Source organism: Neofelis nebulosa, chromosome 10 (genome assembly GCF_028018385.1).
Source record: "Neofelis nebulosa isolate mNeoNeb1 chromosome 10, mNeoNeb1.pri, whole genome shotgun sequence".
Lineage (NCBI taxonomy): Eukaryota > Metazoa > Chordata > Mammalia > Carnivora > Felidae > Neofelis > Neofelis nebulosa.
In genome coordinates, this window is record NC_080791.1 from 59,655,738 (window position 1) to 59,674,244 (window position 18,507).

General features: G+C 42.4%; 1 protein-coding gene across 2 annotated transcripts in view; it reads left to right on the forward strand.

Moving 5' to 3' along the window:
• The first annotated feature begins 107 nt into the window (after nt 1–107).
• NUMA1 (nuclear mitotic apparatus protein 1) overlaps nt 108–18,507 on the forward strand; it is a 72,404-nt gene continuing 54,004 nt past the window's right edge. Inside the window, exon 1 of one of the 2 annotated variants that reach the window (XM_058687893.1) lies at nt 108–248. The gene's annotated coding sequence lies outside the window, so the exon portion shown is untranslated. Of the gene's footprint in view, nt 249–9,572; nt 9,757–18,507 lie in introns of those variants that run through there. The other variant, XM_058687894.1, reaches the window with a different exon arrangement.

Consider the following 18,507-nt stretch of genomic DNA (forward strand, 5'->3'; position numbering starts at 1 on the left):
TTTCAAGTCTCGGCCGGCTTCCGGAAGTAGTGACACCGCTTCTCTCTTCCCAGTGGTCTTCACACTTCCTTTTCCCGGGTCCTGAAGCGTGCCCTTGCGTGAAACTCCAGCCGACCGGGGCCAATCAGAGGGTGGTGCGAGGGGGCGGGGCCATAGTTTAAACTAATTGTGCGCTCGGAGCGCTGGCGCGAGTCCGCAACGAAGACGATCCCGGGGGACCGTGAGGCGCTGCGGGAGCGCGCGGCCAGGTAACCGGCGCGGGCCCGCGGCTGCTGTTCGGTCTGGGCGCCCGCAGGGATGCGGTGCTGGAGGGGGTGCTGGAGAGGCGGGTGCGAGCCGAGAGCCTCCTTCGTAACCTACTCTGGGGAGATTTATCGGGGGTGAGGTGTGTGAGGAGGGGCGCCTGTTCCGAGGGGAGGTGCCGGCGTGCATAGTGGGAGGGTCTGTTTGGGGGTGTGTCCGTGGAATTTTGTCTGAGGACGACCGGGGTGCGGGGTAGTGCCTGTTCCTGAAAGGCTTGTGAGCGAGAGGTCCCAGGAAAGTCTCCGCCTATTATTGTTAACAATAGCAGTAGCAATATTGGTAGTAAACGTTTTCAGAGCACCAACTACGTTTCAGACACTGTGCCACACCCTTTATATGGATCATCTTTTTAATATTCCTAATTTTCCAGTTATACTTTATTAGAGATAGGGAACCGGCGGTATTTTATAATGTTTTTTTGGCCAGGATTACATAGCTAGTGCGTGGTTGGCTGTACTGGGGTGTTTAAGGGTTGGCTTGAGGGGGGGAGGGGCCGTGTGGGGGCTGTGTGTGAGTTGTTCTTAGGGTCAAATCAGGTAGGTTGTTTCATGGAAACATCTTAGAAAGTACAAATTTATGACTAAGTGTGTGAAGGTTGTGGGTGGGAAAGAACCTAATTGGCTTGATGCTCCCTCCTCTGGGTGCGCCTTCTTCGTTACCTCTGGAAGAGTACTTCTCATCTTGCATTGGAAGAGTGTCTGCATGTTTGTCCTTCTGAGTGGAGACAGTGTCTTTTGTCCCTTTATCCTGATGCCTAGACAGCTATGAGTGAGACATGTCATGGCCATTAATGTATGCTTTGAAATGAATGAGCTTTCATGGACTGAAAGGAAATAGGAGCCTGGCTTTCCCATCTTCATTTAGTGGCTTTTGAACTGCTGTATTCTTTTTGTGGGGAATGGGGCTGCCTTCTAAAAATGTGATACTTGCTTTGATCCGTGTTTTCCTCTCTCTGGTGTCTGTTGCCTGGTCCTGTCTTTCCAAAGTTCTGGACCGTCATGTGTGTTACTTTGTGGTGGGCAGAAACCTTGTTGGGAAGGGAATTGGGGCTACCTTGTGGAGATCTTTACTGCTGTGAATATACGGGAACCTGGAGGGAACATTCAGATCAAGCAAGGTAGCTTTCAGTCAGTAGGGATTAGTGTATGTACTCCTTCCCTCTCTGTTCCTGTATGGTATTTCCTCGTTAGAGGAAGAAGCATGTACTTGTCTGTAAAAGCCCCTAAAGTACTCTTTTCTTGGCCCAAGTTTAAGCAAATGATGACTAATTGTAATTCCTTAATCTTAATCAAAAGCCAAAGCTGTACTTCCCCAAAGCTAGAAGATACTACCTGAAAGCTCATATAGGAAACATTTCTATCTAGAGTGTTCTTCTTTACTTATGGAATATGGGAGCGAGAAGAATGCTTTGAACTAATACTTGAATTCTAGAACTGTTAGGATAGGGGCAAGCCCTGCCACAGGTGGCTACACAGAACTGATCAGGGAATGTTTTGACAGCTGTGTCTAATTGATAACACCCTGTGGTCAGTAGCTATATTGGGGGTCATTTATTTAAGCCTCTTCTCCAGTGTATACCAGACTTCTCAAAAGGTGTTGTCTGAACTCAAAAATGATCACTTCCAAGAATGAGACAACTCCCAAAGGCAGTCTATTTCAATATTGAACAATTCTAAGTGATAATAATTGTTACTGTATTGTAATAGCATTATGTTAAAATTTTTTTTAATGTTTATTTTATTTTTGAGAGAGAGAGAGAGAAAGAGGGGCGGGGGAGGCACAGAGAGAGGAGACACAGGATCCAAAGCAGGCTTCAGGCTCTGACCTGTTAGCACAGAGCCAGATGTGGGGCTTGAACTCATGAACCGTGTGATCATGACCTGAGCCGAAGTCAGTGCTTAACCGGCTCAGCCACCTAGGCTCCCCAACAGTATTATGTTTTGTGCTGCAGTGAGTTTTTCATCTTACCCTTATATGTTTACTATTTGTTTTGTCACAATTCTTTCTTGCACTTTGTTCCATTTTTGTTAAAGAGATGAATGTATCTTTCAGATGTTTTCTTCAGTGAGGGTCAGTTAGTGGTAAACATTCTTCTGGGAAACATCTTTATTTACTCTCTTTTTTTTTTTTTTTAACGTTTATTTATTTTTGAGACAGAGAGACAGAGCATGAACGGGGGAGGGTCACAGAGAGAGGGAGACACAGAATCTGAAACAGGCTCCAGACTCCTAGCCGTCAGCACAGAGCCCGACGCGGGGCTTGAACCCACGGACCGTGAGATCATGACCTGAGCCGAAGTCGGACGCTTAACCGACCAAGCCACCCAGGCGCCCCTATTTACTCTTTAGTCTTAATAGTTTAGCTGGGTACTAGGCTTCCAAATATTTTCTTTCAGCATGTTGAAAATGTTATTTTACTGAAATTCTGGCTTTTTTTGTTACTTTTGAGAATGTGTTCACAATTTAACTATCATTTTTTTAGGTAACCTGCATTTTTCTCTGTTTTAAAGATCTTCCCATGTTGTTTGTGTTCTACAGTTTCATTACATGGTGTGGATTTAATTTTACCCTACTGGGGGTTTATAGTGATTCCTCAGTCTGGGATTTCATATCTTGCATAAGTTTTGTAAAAAAATTTGCGGTCATGAGACAGCTGGGTGGCTCAGTTGGTTGAGTGTCCGACTCTGGCTCAGGTCACGATCTCATGGTGAGTTCGATCCAGTGTCGGGCTCTGCTGACAGCTCAGAGCCTGGAGCCAGCTTCAGATTTCCGCTCTGCCCCTCCCCCACTGTGCTCTGTCCCTCAGTCTAAGTCAACTTTGCTTATGGATAATTTATGTACAGTAAACTTTATTTGTAGTGAAAAGTTTTGAAAGATGTATATACACTTATCAAAAGCTGCCACAATCAAATTATAGAGCAGTACCATCACTCCCCAAAATTTCTGTGTGCTTCTTTACAGTCCGTGTTTCCCTTCACCTTGGCTCAGGAACTATTGTAGATTAATTTGTGTTTCCTAGAATTTTATATAAGTTAAATCATACAGTTGTATTTTTGGGCTTAGTTCCTTTCACATAGCATAATGCATGTGAGATTTATCCATTTAGTTGCATATATCAGTAATTTGTTAGTAGTATTCTGTTATATGGTTGTATCAGGTAATTTTGCTTATTCACTGTTCATGGACATTTGAGTTGTTTCCAGGTTTTGGATGTTATAAATGAAATTGCTATGCGCATTCATGTATAAATCTTTGAGTGTTTGTATACTTTCCTTTTCAGAGTGGAATGGCTGGGTTGTATGGTGGTATATGTTTAATTTTTTAAGAAATTACCAGTTTTCTCAAGTGGTAACACCATTTAAGCAGTATGTGAGAGCTCTGTTTGCTTCGTATTCTTGCAAATACTTGGTATTGTTGGCTTTTTTTTTTTTTTTTAAGTTTATTTTATTTGAGACAGTGCAAGTAGGGGAGAGGTGGAGAGAGAGAGAATCCCAAGCAGGCTCTATGCCCTTAGCATGGAGCCTGACATGAGGCCCAGTTCCACCTACCATGAGATCATGACCTGAGGGGGAATCAAGAGTTGGATGCTTAACTGACTGAGCCATTCAGGCACCCTGGTATTGTCAGCCTTTTTAATTTTAGCCATTCTCATGGAGGTGTAGTAGTATCTCACTGTGGTTTTAATTTGCATTTTTCTAATGACTGATGATGTTGAACATCTTTTCACATATTTATTGGCCATTCATATATCTTCTGGAGCAACTTTGTGGTTGCTTCTGTTGGGCACTCATGGCTAGTCCCAATCTGGGACCAAAATGTATGTAATTTTTCTCTACTTGTAGATTTTTAGGCCACGAGCTTAGGCCGCAAAACGACTATGGTTTTGAATTCCTAGGAGGGTTTTTTCCTCCCACTTCACTAGGTGAGCAAGACAAGCTTCCTTATTTCCCTGTGGACAGATTTTTTTCCCCTGGTCTGTCTTTATTGAATGTCTTAGCCTTTGTATAGGGATCTCAGCTGCTCTTTGTAGGCTCAGAATCTGTCTCCTGGACAAAGAGATGGTTATAAATTCTTTACACTGCTAGGATAGCTATGCTGTCAGGTCGCTTTTCCTGGGACTTCCTTACTTTCTTGTGAGCTCAGTTTATCTATGTATCAGGATCCAGTCAGGAAAATAGAAACCACACATAGCTATTTTAAAAGTGAACTCAGTAAAGAGAATTAGTTTAAAGCCTTGCTGGAGGGCTGGACAAGCAAAAAGGGTATCTTTGATGTAATAACTGCATTAAGCAGCTACTTCATCTAGGGCCAAAAAACAAAGGGAAGAAAGGTTGGAGTTCTCAGATCCTGTAAATCTGAAGGGATCTGGAGGAACTACGCCCTGATTCTCTGAGGAGAGGGCGTCTCCTGGTGCTGCTGGTTTCTCAGGTGTTTGCAGGAAGGGCCTGGAGGAGCCAGGTTTGGTTGAGTTCTGCCCAGCTGGTGCTGGTGCCTCTGAGGGGGGGCGCATTGAGGCTGGTTCTGGGAGTTTAGCAAGAAGTGGGAAGGAACCAACTGCTGTTGTCAAGAAACAGCAGGCCATACGAAGGAGGAAGTTCCTGCCTTCCATTTTCCCTTTAGCACCTCCTACAGAGCCAGCTGGCAAAGGTGTGATAGGGTTGGCGGAGTCCAAGCCCCAGTGTCACAGAGCAGAGTGTAACAGGGTAGGTGTGGAGCTGAGAGATAGTAACTTAATTGGCATACTCTAAAAGGATGTTTATTATATTTTTCTAAGCATTTCCAGGTGTATTTAGTGGGAAGATTCTCAGGTTATCTCATTTATTATATCAACAGTCATGGCAATAGTTAACATTGTTTTTTTCTTCAGGATATACTGTGAGCAGGCTCTGTTCTAAGTGCTTTACGTGAACTGCTTCCCAAAGTTCTGTGAGGTAAATACTGTCATTATTACTATTCCCTTTAAAAGGCAAGGAAACTGAGACACAAATAAATTAAGTAGTCTATTCAAAGCCATACAGTGTAAGTGGAGTTGGTGTTCTAATCCAAGCATTCTGGGTTCCATAACTCACATTCTTAACTTTCTTACTATGCTGAAAGTTTTTCCCTATGTCAAACCGAACTCTATCTTTCTGTAATTTCTACTCACTAGTTCTGGTTTTGTCTTCCTGCAGAACACATACATTTTTCTCTTCACCTGCATGACAAGTGTGCATATATTTGAACACATTTTCGTGTTCTCCCTCTCTAAACATCTGTAGTTCTTCCCTCACATTTGCTACGATATATGACTTTTAGACTTTTCACCACAATTGTTTCATTCTTTAGCTGCGTGGACTCTGACTTTGCTTTTTAAAAGTGGGGCACAGAGTTGTCTTCTAACACAACCCAAGCCTGCGCTGGTGTTTTGGGCAGCTGTGTTACATTCATGGTTCACTGAGAGTGTGACATCCTCTCTTCTGCCTCCCACCATATGCAGCCTGCTCCCTCCCCTACCCCAAGGGCCCAAAGGCAGCCTATTTAATATAAACTGCTGTACCAAGTCTCTACCTTCTTGTATTAGTTTAGTGAATGCAAACCTTCATGTTTAATCATGTTAAATTGTATCTTGTTACTTTTGGTAGCATAAGAACTGTTGAGAGCTTTTTTGCCAGATCACATCTAAAAGCATTGTATTTTCTCTCCTTCATAGTTTATAATGCCAAAGCTTGACAAGCGGGCTTTATATGTTTTCATTCTGTCTTTGGTAAAAACGCTAAAAATGGTAGGTTTGAGAAATAAGCTGTGTGTAATACTACTATAGGTCTTACTTCAGTTGACGGAGGTTTGAGGGGGAATAGTTTTGGCTGTTCTTTCTGCTAAATTGGAGGAGGAGCTATCTGGAAAGATATCTTGGCTGTCAGTGAGGGGAGGAGAGAATCAAGGTTAAGGGTTGGCCATTGGGCAATCAGTCATCCTAATAAGGGACCACTTGGCAGAAGTAAAATGATCTGGTGGCTGTAGAAGGGGAAGAGGGCATATTGCACAGCATGCTCCTGGGTTGAGGCCTCAGTAGACAGCTGTGTCAGCTGCCCTTTCTGTCCTATTTAAGGGCTGATTTCTTTGAAGCCAGTGCAGGAAATGCCAGTGATTGAGCCTGGCAGATTTCTTCTGCCTTACTGCAATTGAGGACAGGTTTTATATGGTGAGGAGTAAAGACTGTATATTTCAGGCTTATTTATTTGACCACTTGAGTGCCTTCCTGTGACTGGTCAGACATACTTCTTTTGCAGGCTATCAAGTTTTTGGTACCCGATGACAAGGTGGATGCAATGTGACCCTGGATCTTGGTCCTTCGTGTGGGTATCAACTGTTTTGCCCTGTAAGTGGGCATTTGTCAAGTGTCTCACTTCTGGATGGCTTCAGTGAGGGGCGAGATAACAATAGCTTTGATTACCTACTTTTCTATCTTCCATGTGGTGTGATGGTGTGAGTTTGAGGGAAACCTCTTGTTCCTTAGGAGTTTGCTACTGTACCCCTCATGAATTGCTGCAAAGTGGACTCTGTTTGGTTGCTGACCTCCAAAGCCCAGTTTCCGTAGGTAGTGAGCAAATAAACAATGAGTGCCTGTTTTATCTCTCAGAGAGCTGAGTATATAAAGAAATGTACAATACAGGATTTCCCTCCTCACCAACTGTTCAAACCTGTAGATTCTTTATAGGAATCATAGATATTTATATACTCTTGTGTGTGTTCAAATCTATCGATACTTTATAAGAAAAATATAACAAACTCTTTGCCTACATTTGCCAGTTGTTAACATTTTGCTGCATTTGCTCTCCATTCTTCATATTCTGAACCTTTGGACTATTAGATGCAAACATCATGTTACTTCATCCTAAATATAATTCAGCAGTGTTTCCTAAAAACAAGAGTATCTGCCTATATAATAACAATACAGCTAGGTCTCAGGAAATTTAGGATTGATTCAGTACATCCAGTGTATAATACTTGTTCAGACATCTCACATTTTCCCAGTAATGTCTTTTATAGATTTTTTTTTTTCAAATCAGCCTTCAGTGAAGGGTCATTCATGCATTTAGTTGTGATAATTTTGTCATGCCCCTTGAGCAATTCCCTAATCTCTCAATCTTGAATGCTTTTTTATCTGTCGCAACATTGACATTCTTTAAGAGGTTAGGTGGATTTTTGCAGAATTTTTTTAAGTGTATTTATTTATTTTGAGGGAGAGTGTGATTGGGGGGAGGGGCAGAGAGTAAGAGGGAGAGAGAGAATCCCAAGCAGGCTCCATGCTGTCAGTGTGGACCCCGACATGGGGCTCTATCTCACGAATTGTGAGATTGTGACCTGAGTCAAAACCAAGATTTGGATGCTTAACCAACTGAGCCACCTGGGCACCCCTAGAATATTTCTTAATTTGGATTTGTATGATTATCTCTTCTTCATTAGATTCAGGTTAAACATTTTTAGTAGAACTAGATAGGTTAATACAGTAGTTTGATTAGTGAAGCTAGAAAACACATGGACTCACTTCAGTTTTGCATGACTGTATATAATTTAGCACTCGACTATGTTGTCTAGTCTGTAAGCTCTATAGGAATTGAGAGAAGAGGGAACTCAGTAGGGCCTGGAATAACTAGGAGAGACTTTGGCAGGAACATGAATAGAATTTGAGATAGTTGGAGTATATGGTTAGATAAGCTGCTCTTTGGGTTTTACATCCCACTATTTAAAAAAAAAATTGTTTTTTACATTTATCTATTTTTTGAGAGACAGAGACAGCACAAGTTGGGGAGGGGCAGAGAGAGAAGGAGACACAGAATCCGAAGCAGGCTCCAGGCTCTGAGCTGTCAGCACAGAGCCCGATGTGGAGCTTGAACTCACAAACCGTGAGATCATGACCTGAGCCGAAGTTGGATGCCCAACTGACTGAGCCACCCAGGCGCCCCTCCGTCCTACTACTACTACTAATAAAGTTGCATGTATATCATGAAAAATGAATTTCCTCTTCAGATTTAGAGTGCTGTATCTTCTATGGTGTTTGTACTACTGGGGAGCGTTTACTTTAGAGCTCTTGCTTTGGCTTCAGAGGTGATGCCCAGGATTTTGCCAGCTGCCTAACCTTGGGAAAGTTTCTTCACTTGCAAGTTAGAAAGAGTATTAATAACTATTTAATAAGTTATTGTGATGCTCAAAGTGAAGAACTGCATAAATATTTGTTTTTTTTTTTTTTTTTTTAATTTTTTTTTTAACATTTTTTATTTATTTTTGGGACAGAGAGAGACAGAGCATGAACGGGGGAGGGGCAGAGAGAGAGGAAGACACAGAATCGGAAACAGGCTCCAGGCTCCGAGCCATCAGCCCAGAGCCTGACGCGGGGCTCGAACTCACGGACCGCGAGATCGTGACCTGGCTGAAGTCGGACGCTTAACCGACTGCGCCACCCAGGCGCCCCAAGAACTGCATAAATATTTGAATCAAAATATTTGAATGCCTTGGGGCGCCTGGGTGGCTCGGTAGGTTAAGCATCCAGCTTTGGCTGAGGTCATGATCTCCCAGTTCGTGAGTTCGAGCCCCTCATTGGGCTCTCTACTGTCCGCACAGAGCCCACACATCTTCTGTCTTCCTCTCTCTCTGCCCCTCCCTCTCTTTCTCAGTCTCTCTCAAAAATAAATAAACATTAAAAAAATAAAATAATTAAAAAAATAATAAAATATTTGAATGCCTTTAGGTGGGGACAACACTCCATAGTTCTGCCATATGCTCCACTGGAGAATCCATTTCTTTTACCTGCCTGACTCAGGTATTTGAATTTACCACTGCTGGATAACTCAAGGCATGGGAATGAGAAATAGAGTCTTATGCAGAGAGAAGTGGGAAGACTGGCTTGATTAGTTCAGAGTGTATGCTGTGGAATAGTGGGAAGTAAGGTTGAATAAATGACTTGAGGCCATATAATGGAGGGCTTTGAAAATGAAGCCAAATAATTTAGATATAATGCTTTAGACAGAAGAAAGCCATGGAAGGTTTTTGAGGAGAAACACACTTGGAAATTAGTGATATGGAGCCTCCTGAGGAAGGACTTCTCTTGGTTTGGAGACCAGAATCCTAATAGGGCCTTCCCAGTGCTGACCAAGGCGTGGGGGTGGGGGTAGGGGTGTGGTGTGGTTTGGCAATCTTGCCACAGGAGGCCAGAATTTCTGCCCCAGTGACTCTTCCTGCTCTGCCACTGACTCACCCCATTGACCTAGGCTGTGTGGCTTCCCTTCCGTTTGCTGTCTGATCTACAGAATGCTGGGGCTGCCCAAGATGATATGAAGCTGAGCTGACCAACAGTGGGTGGGATGGGAGAATGAACAAGCATTCCTGCCCCTTTGCCCCTTCCCTGGGTAGAGGCTAATTCTAAGCCAGTCTGCCAGGGATCTTGTCCAGGCCTGGGGAAGCTGTCCACCAGGAGGTAAGTTCAGGATGGTTTCTGTCCTTTCTCTGCTTTTTCATAGATCAGCCTTTTCCTGAACAGAAGCTTTATTATTTTCTTTTTCTCTGATTCATGTTCTTCATAGTGACCTTTCAATTACTTGAAGCACATGGGTTACTGCAGGAGGTAGGAAGAGAGTTTTTTGTTTGTTTGTTCAAATATTTTGGGGAGAGCGCAAGTGGAGGAGAGGCAAAGAGGGGAACAGAGGATCTGAAGCAGGCTCTGCACTGACAGGCTGACACCAGGGAGCCCGATGCGGGGCTCAGACTCGCTAACCTTGAGATCATGACCTGAGCCGAAGTCGGATGCTCAACCTACTGAGCCACCCAGGGAGAGAGGTTTAATAAACATATTCTTGCTTTGGGGGGAAGTGATCATAGGTTTCCCTTTATCCAGAACTCTTGTGAACTACATACTAAACAATGACTTATACCTGTAGGGGCGATTATAGAGGGATAACTGGTGTTAAGCCGATCTTTCTCAGCTACTGAGTTTCAGAACCATTCTGGTGTGCTTTAGTGTCTCAAGTTATTTCCTTTCCCTTTGAAAGACAGCAGTGAGGAACACGGAAATGGGAGGAATTGGATTAGGATATGTTTGTGGATTATGCCAGAAGTCAGGGTGACTGGGTTGCTAGTCCTGACTGTTGCTGACCAGCTGTGTGACCAGGGACAAATTACGTAACCTCTGGACTGAAGTTTTTTCATATATAAACATAAACAGTTTGGATTATATGATACGGAAGATTTCTTCCAGGGCCAAAATTTATGACTACGTAATGTGTGATTGTAAAGTAACATAGGGTCACCTAGGTGGCATAGTTGATTAAGCATCAGACTTCAGCTCAGGTCATGATCTTGTGGTTCGTGGGTTCAAGCCCCGTGTTGGGCTCTGTGCTGACTGCTCAGAGCCTGGAGTCTGTTTAGCATTCTGTCTCTTGCTCTCTCTGCCCCTCCCCCATTTGTGCACGTGCACGGGCTCTCTCTCAAAAATAAATAAACAGTTGGGATACCTGGGTGGCTCTGTCGGTTAAGCATCCGACTCTTGGTTTAGGTTCAGGTCATGATCTCACGATTTCATGAGTTTGAGCCACGCATTGGGCTCTGTGCTGACAGTGCAGAGCCTGCTTGGGATTCTCTCTCCCGCATTCTCTGCCCCTCCCCCACTCACGCTGTCTCTGTCTCTCTCAAAATAAATAACTTAAAAAAATAAACAGTAAAGTAATGTAATAGCTTAACACATGACGTATATTGCACATATCTTGTCCTCTTTGTTGTAGTTGTAGGACACTTAACAGTATTTGTAAGTTTGTCCTCTTCAAAGTAATTGTGTTCTCAGACTTTATATTTATTCTGGTGATGCTGCCAATGCTCAGAATATTTTTGGCTCCTAAGCCAATCTTTTGAATGTCCTCAGAAGTAGCAAATCTTCACTGAACCTTGCTTGGTGGGTTCACAGCCAAAAGATACTATAAGCCAAAGAGTCAAGCAAGGCAGTACATTTTTTGGTGAAAAATGAGGTGTGACTGCAAAACAGTAAGATTTAATTTTTGTGTGTCTCACAGAGTAGACTTTAAAGGCAATTTCCAAAAGAGTGTTTCATATATATTTTGAGCAATGATTATATTGTTAGAATAAGTAAATAACTTCCTACAGAGACTATTTTGACTGCAGTTTTCATTTGATTTAATAAGATTGGAAATTTTGTTTAAAAAGGTGTCACTTAATTTTTTTTTATTTTTGTTAATTTTTATTTATTTATTTATTTTGAGAGTGCGAGCTTGAGCCAGGGAGGGGTAGAGAGAGGGGAAGAGAAAGAATCCCAAGCAAGCTCTGTGTTGTTAGAGCGGAGCCTGATGTGGGGCTTGAACTTACGAGCCCTGAGATCATGACCTGAGCAGAAATTAAGAGTTAGGTGCTTAACCCACTGAGCCACACAGGTGCCCTGTCTTTTTTTTTTTTTAATGAAAAAAAATTTTTTTTTAAATGTTTACTCTTGAGAGGGCCAGACGGAGAGAGGGAGACACAGAATCTGAAGGAGGCTCCAGACTCTGAGCTGAAGCACAGAGCCCAATGTGGGGCTCAAACTCAAAAACGCAAGATCATGACCTGAGCTAAAGTGAGACACTTAACTGACTGAGCCACCTAGGCGCCCTTTCTTTCTTTTTTTTTTTTTAAGTTTTAATCACTTATTTTTGAGAGAGAGAGAGAGAGAGAGAGAAAGTGAGCTCAAGCACGGGAGGGGCAGAGAGAGAGAGAGAGAGAGAGAGAGAGAGAGAGAGAATCCCAAACAGGCTCCATGCTGTCAGCACAGAGCCTGATGCGGGGCTAGAGCTCACAACTGCAAGATCATGTCCTGAGCCGAAATCAAGTGTCAGACACTTAACCAACTGAGCCACCCAGGTGTCCCTGTCACTTCCTTTATACTCACTGTGCATATATGCTTGCTTCTAGGTCAAGGTGACTAGATAGTGTGAGAAAATTAGCCTTTCTTGTGTAGTCCTCCCAAATCACAAATGTATTGGGGGCCAGAAAGGATTGGAACATGCCGCTGTAGGACACTGTAGCTGAGGAGCCATTGCAGTCCCATCTCCAGAATCAGTCACAAGTTCTTCAGACTGTAGCACCTCTGCTCACCAGTATGTCAGAATCCATCAGGTGGCGTGGTAGAGTGGAAGCAGATAGTCTTTTTCTGGGAAAAATGATAGATCAGGCTACTCCATTGATCTTTATTTTTTATTTTTTTGGTCAGCATTTGGGTTTGAGAAGGGGTGAGGATAGGCAGGGGGATGGGAAGAGGGAAAGCAGCCTATCTTGAACTGATTTCAATTAGGCTGATTGATTGAAGGCCTGGAATCTTGTTGGTGGTTTTGTTGATAACTAGTCAGTAAATTAAGGTGTTAGGCAGCGGGGTCAACAAAACATTCTGTTGCTGTATGATCATTTGCAATTCTCTTTCTTTTTTAATGTATGTGTATGTTTTTATTTTTTTAATTTTTTATTAAAAAAATTTTTTTTAATGTTTTCATTTTTGAGAGACAGAGACAGGGCGTGAGTGGGAGAGGGGCAGAGAGGGAGACACAGAATTGGAAGCAGGCTCCAGGCTTTGAGCTGTCAGCACGGAGCCTGATGTGGGACTCAAACCCATGAACCGTGAGATCATGACCTGAGCCAAAGGCAGATGTTCAACCGACTGAGTCACCCAGGCACCCCTATATTTTTTTATTTTGAAAGAGAGAGAGACAGAGAGAACAGGTGTGGGAGGGACAGAGAGAGAGGGAACAGAGAATCCAAAGCGGTCTCTGTGCTGATAGCAGAGAGCCCAGTGTAGGGCTCAAACTCATGGAACCGTGAGATTGTGACCTGAGCTGAAGTCGAACACTCAACTGACTGAGCCACCCAGGTGCCCCTGTAATTCTTTTTTACTCTAGGCCTTGTTTTCCTCATTTTGATATTGAAAAATTTACATGCTGAGTTCTAGATCTGAAAACAGGTAAGCCTAAGGAAATTTGAGCTGGGAAAGTATCTACTTGTTCTAAGTTGCTTGACTTTTGGATTAGGGGTAGGAGTGGAATTCCTTTTTAGCCCCTAAGTTACAGTGATTTTACTCTCTATGTGCAGTCATAGCTGAGCGATCAAACATCAAGTAGCTGTTTAATGGGAAGCAGGCACTAGGAGCTTTCTCCTGAAAAACAATCACAGGACATGCTGGTCTGGGAGAAGTCATTGCCTGGTAGGACCTATTGTTTGAAAGAGGTGGGGGTGAATTTCATCAAAATGGACAGTGTGGATATAGTGATTTAGGAGATTTAGAGACTTTGTTCCCTGCTGTGGTTAATTTCAAGCCTACCTTTAAAGGGATTCTCTTAATGATTGGTGCAATGGGATTCATTTAGAGAAGAAGCCCCAGGTAACCACAATTAGAGTTGAATGGCCAAGAGTAGAGCCATTTGCTGGACAGAAAGTGCCCTAATCAGTTGCTTTTTGACACTTACATCCTATAGAGACCCCAAGGAGAGAATAGGCTGTTTGGTGAGCTCACTAGACACTAGGCTGGGAGATTTGGGCTCTAAACAGAGGAGGAGGTGACCTGAAGAATCCACACTTCTTAATCTCCCTGTTTCTCTTCTTTCCTTTAGTGCCCTTTAGTTTTAATTAAGATTGTGTAAACACAGTCAGCTTGCCAGTCCCCTTAAAGTGGCAGGCCCATGACATTTTTGGCTGTTCACTCACGCAAGGTATGTGACTTTAAATTGGAGAGATTGTCCTCTTTGACAGTTTGGCTTCACTGGCCTGCTTCACTGAAAGAATCCATTAGATTAGGGCCAGTTGGCTGTCATTCAGTCAGGCAACATTATTTGGCACCTACTGTGTGCAAGCATTGTGCTGAAATGGAGCTGGATGAGATGATTTCTGCTCTCTAGAAACTTAGTCAAGTGAAACATATTTGCAGCTAGTGTAGACCCAAAGAGGAATGGAATAAAATGTGCAGAAGAACAAGAAATATTGGGATATATGGAGGAAAGAACAGTTGTTTTTGAATTGGGGGAACAAGGAGAGCATCTGAAGAGAGAAGGTATTTGAACCAGCTTATAAAAGATGAACTTGGACTTCAGTAGGTTTGGAAGAAAGCATTTTGAAGGAGGTTACACATGGGCAAAGGCACAGAGCTTGGAAAATGCCTGGCATGTTTGGGAAATGTGTTCTTGAGATAGAAGATATTTTAATTAATTAGTTTTAGTAATCTCTATACCCAATGTGGGGCTCAATGTCATGACCCCATGATCAGGAGTCACATGCTGTTCCAACTGAGCCAGGCAGGCACCCCCTGAATGTTTATGATGTGAGGAAGAACACAATCCAATCCATGTTATTTAGGTCTTGGTCTGTTTTCTTTAAGTGTAAGGTCTTAGATCTTAGGGTTGAGAAGGTGATGGTCCTGGGTCTAGAGTATAAATAAGGTTTGTAGGCATCTCAATATTACTTGATTTCCCAGTTACATTTACTAAGGCAGCTCCAGAAGCAAGAAGGCAGGAAATGGTCAGCAATGTACCTTTATTTATTTTTTAAAGTGTATTTATTTATTTTTAGAGAGAGCGTGAACGAGCAGGGGAGGGGCAGAGAGAGAGAGGGAGAGAGAATCCCAAGCAGGCTCTGCAGGGCCAGTGCTTGAACCCACAAACTGTGAGATCATGATCTGAGCCAAAACCAAGAGTCTGATGCTCAAGCAACTGAGCCACCCAGGTGCCCCTGAATATGAACATCTTTTAGGCTTTTAACATATATTGCCAAATTCCTTTCTAGAGAATCACTTAAAGCCTCACTTGCATGAGGAAAATATAATATTCTTTCTTTGATAATTTTCCACTCAAAATACTAGATTAAGTTAACTTCCCTGAAGGGTATGATAATTTCTTTGCCATTATTATATAAAACCAAAATTTGGGAGAGGATGGAAGGAGAAAGCATGTGTGTGTGTTGGGGGGTGGTCACTGTTATGAAGCCCTATTTGCTGACGTGACTTCTAGAAATGGAAAAGGAGACAAGTTACTCTTAATTCTCCATTTATAAAATTGGGGTGATAGCACCTTCCCCTTCTGTACTACAGAAATTGGATGACCTAAAATTTCTCATAGAAATGCTTTAATTTCATGCCTCAGATCTTCAGAAGGGTAGACTCTGAAGGAGAGAATTGGTCTTCCTTTCCCACAAAAGTCAGGACCCTAGCTCTTAACGGTTGGCTAGACATTCTAGAAATGCTTAGCTGCTTCATAGTGAATCTTCTGCAAGCAAAAGAGAAGGACAGACACCTGTGTCGTGTTGTGTTGGAGGGGCTTTGTTGGGGATATTCAGCAGAGATGAGGGAGCTTACTTTAATTTCATACTATTATCGTAGTGTGTGAGTGAGAGCTGCATTGCTCATCAGCATCACTGAAGGACATTAGGAACCCGGTCTGTTTCCCATTAGTTGAAATCAAAGAGAAAAAGAAGATGAAGAATAGCACATTGGAAATTCATTAGAGTTGTACTCAACCCAGAAGTAGGGGGATGTCTTTTGACCTCATTTGAGCGTTTTGTTTTATTTTTTAATATATGTATATTTTTAATTTTAGAGGGCACATGTGAGCTGGGAAGAGGGGCAGAGGGAGAGAGAACCTCAAGCAGGCTCCAGGTTCAGCACAGAGGCCAGGGCGGGGCTCGATCCCACTACCCTAGGATCATGACCTGAGCTGAAATCAAGACTCGAGTACTCAACCGACTGAGCCACCCAGGTGTCCTTTGAGTGTTTTAGATTTGTTTCTTCAATATTACATACCAGACCTATTTTTGCATATAAATTTCATTTAAAATCAGTCTAACGTAGCCATACTCTGGTCAGTTGGATAAGAATTAATCTCCATTAAGAAACTGCTCTTTAGATGTTAAATGTGAATTATTTTGTTTAGGCCCAGGTAGTAAATATTTCAGGCTTTGCAGACTGTGTAGTTGCAACTACAGTTGACCCTTGAAAAACGTGGGTTTGAATTGCATGGGTCCCCTTATATGTGGATTTTTTCAATAAATACGGTACAGTACTGTAAATGTATTATCTCTCCCTTATGATTTTTCTCAGTAACGTTTTCTTTTTTCTAGCTTTATTTTTCGATTACAGTATTAATACTTATAACTTGAAAGATACGTGTTAATCATTTGTTTATGTTATTAGTAAGGCTTCCAGTCAACAGTAGGCAATATATTAGTAGTTAAGTTTTTGGGATGTCAGAAGTTATACGTGGATTTTCAACCGCATGGGGTGGTGGGGGTGGGGTGGTGGGGGTGGAGCGGTTTGGTGCCCCAACCTTTACATTGTTCAAGGGTCTGCTCTGCTTACCTCTGCAGATCATAGTTTGTTGACCTTTGGGTAGTGGGAAATATATTAGAAGGCCTAGCCATCCAAAAACTATAGCATTTTTCTCAAGCTTTTAAAGGTGTGAGGAAATAGGGGCGCCTGGGTGGCTCAGTCGAGCATCTGACTTTGCCTCAGGTCACAGTCTTCCAGATTGTGGGTTCGAGCCCCATGTAGGGCTCTGTGCTGACAGCTCACAGCTTGGAGCCTGCTTCGGATTTTGTGTCTCCCTCTCTCTCTGCCCCTCTCACACTTGTGCATGCGCTCGCGCGCTCTCTCTCTCTCTCTCAGAAATAAACATGAAAAAGTATGAGGAGTCCATTATATATTAAAATGGAAACATGTCAGATTTTTAAGTGAAAAAGGAAAGTTGCAGAACAAATTATAACAGTATGATTACAGGTATGTAGATCAAACACATTTACACTCTTTGTTTTTTTATTTACATATATGTACATGTACATCTACACATATATCTTTATACATACACACGTGTACAGAAAAGTCTGAAAGGTTACAACAGACTTGTAACACTGGTCACTCCAAGGAGGGAAGTGCCATTGGTAAATGTGGGTTAAGGTTTGGTGAATGGGGAGTTTTACATTTTACTCCGTATACTTCTGTATTACAATATTTCATAGTTGATAATGTGTTCTTTCTCCTTCCTACTTGTTTGGATAGCTGGTGGGCCTATCTCCACTGGCCAGGGTCAGGAGTGTGACAGAGTAGGACTAATTTCCCAGCTCTGCCACGTCAGTTGAGTGGGAAGCAGCTGCTGAGACTAGAACAAGGAGCACATGTATGGGGGTGGGGGGGCAGAATGTGCAGGTGGCTGGGAGAGGTGGCCAAGACAGGCCAATTCTAATTTACCAACAGTAAGTATCACATGTCATGTCTTGACATTCTCCAAGTTGCTTTGCCTTCCTTTATCACACTGGGCCCTGAGGAAAATTCTATGAGCAAGTAAGGCAGGGATGATGATAGGAAAGGAAGCAATCAAAACATTGGACAACAAGGAAGTGGGGATAGAAAAATTTTTCTTTTTGTAAAAGAATTTAAAGAATTAAAGAATATTTTTAAAGAATTTAGAAAGAAATATGTACAAGGATAGGCATTGTTTAACATGGTAACAGATTGAAAATAGTCATGTCTATCAATTGAAAAATATGTGAACATGTTATGTCATATCCTTTATACGGACTGTTATCATACAGCTTTTTTAAAGTGTGAGTTGAAATTTTATTTATTGACATGGGTGGGGGGATGTTCATGATAAATTATTAAGTGAGAAAAACAAGTTGCAGAGCAATGTTAAAGTATAAACCTAGTTTTTTAAAAGTAGAGAAAAATAAAAAAATCCTCTTTAATATAAAAATATATTTGTGCTTATGTGTTTCAGGGCATGGAAAAATCTGTTAACATTTATCTTGTGGGAGGGCCTGGAGGGGAACAAAAAGGGGCTGAGAGATTACGGATTTGTGGGTTTTTGTTTTTTTTTGTTTTGTTTTGCTTTTTGAGAGAGAGCACAAGTGGAGAGAAGGGCAGAGGGAGAGAGAGAGAAAGAATCTTGAGCAGAAATAGGGGCGCCTGGGTGGCTCAGTCAGTTAAGCCTCCGACGTCAGCTCAGGTCAGAGCCTGGAGCCTGCTTCGGATTCTGTGTCTCCCTTTCTCTCTGCCCCTCCCCTGCTTGTGCTCTTTCTTTCTCTGTCTCAAAAATAAATAAGCATTAAAAAAAATTTTTTTTTAAAAAGCAGAAATAAAAGAAGCAGAGAAGAGAGATCATCTCTTAAGAATTCTTAAGAGAATCTGGGCACTTGGGTGGCTCAGTTAGTTGTCTGACTTTGG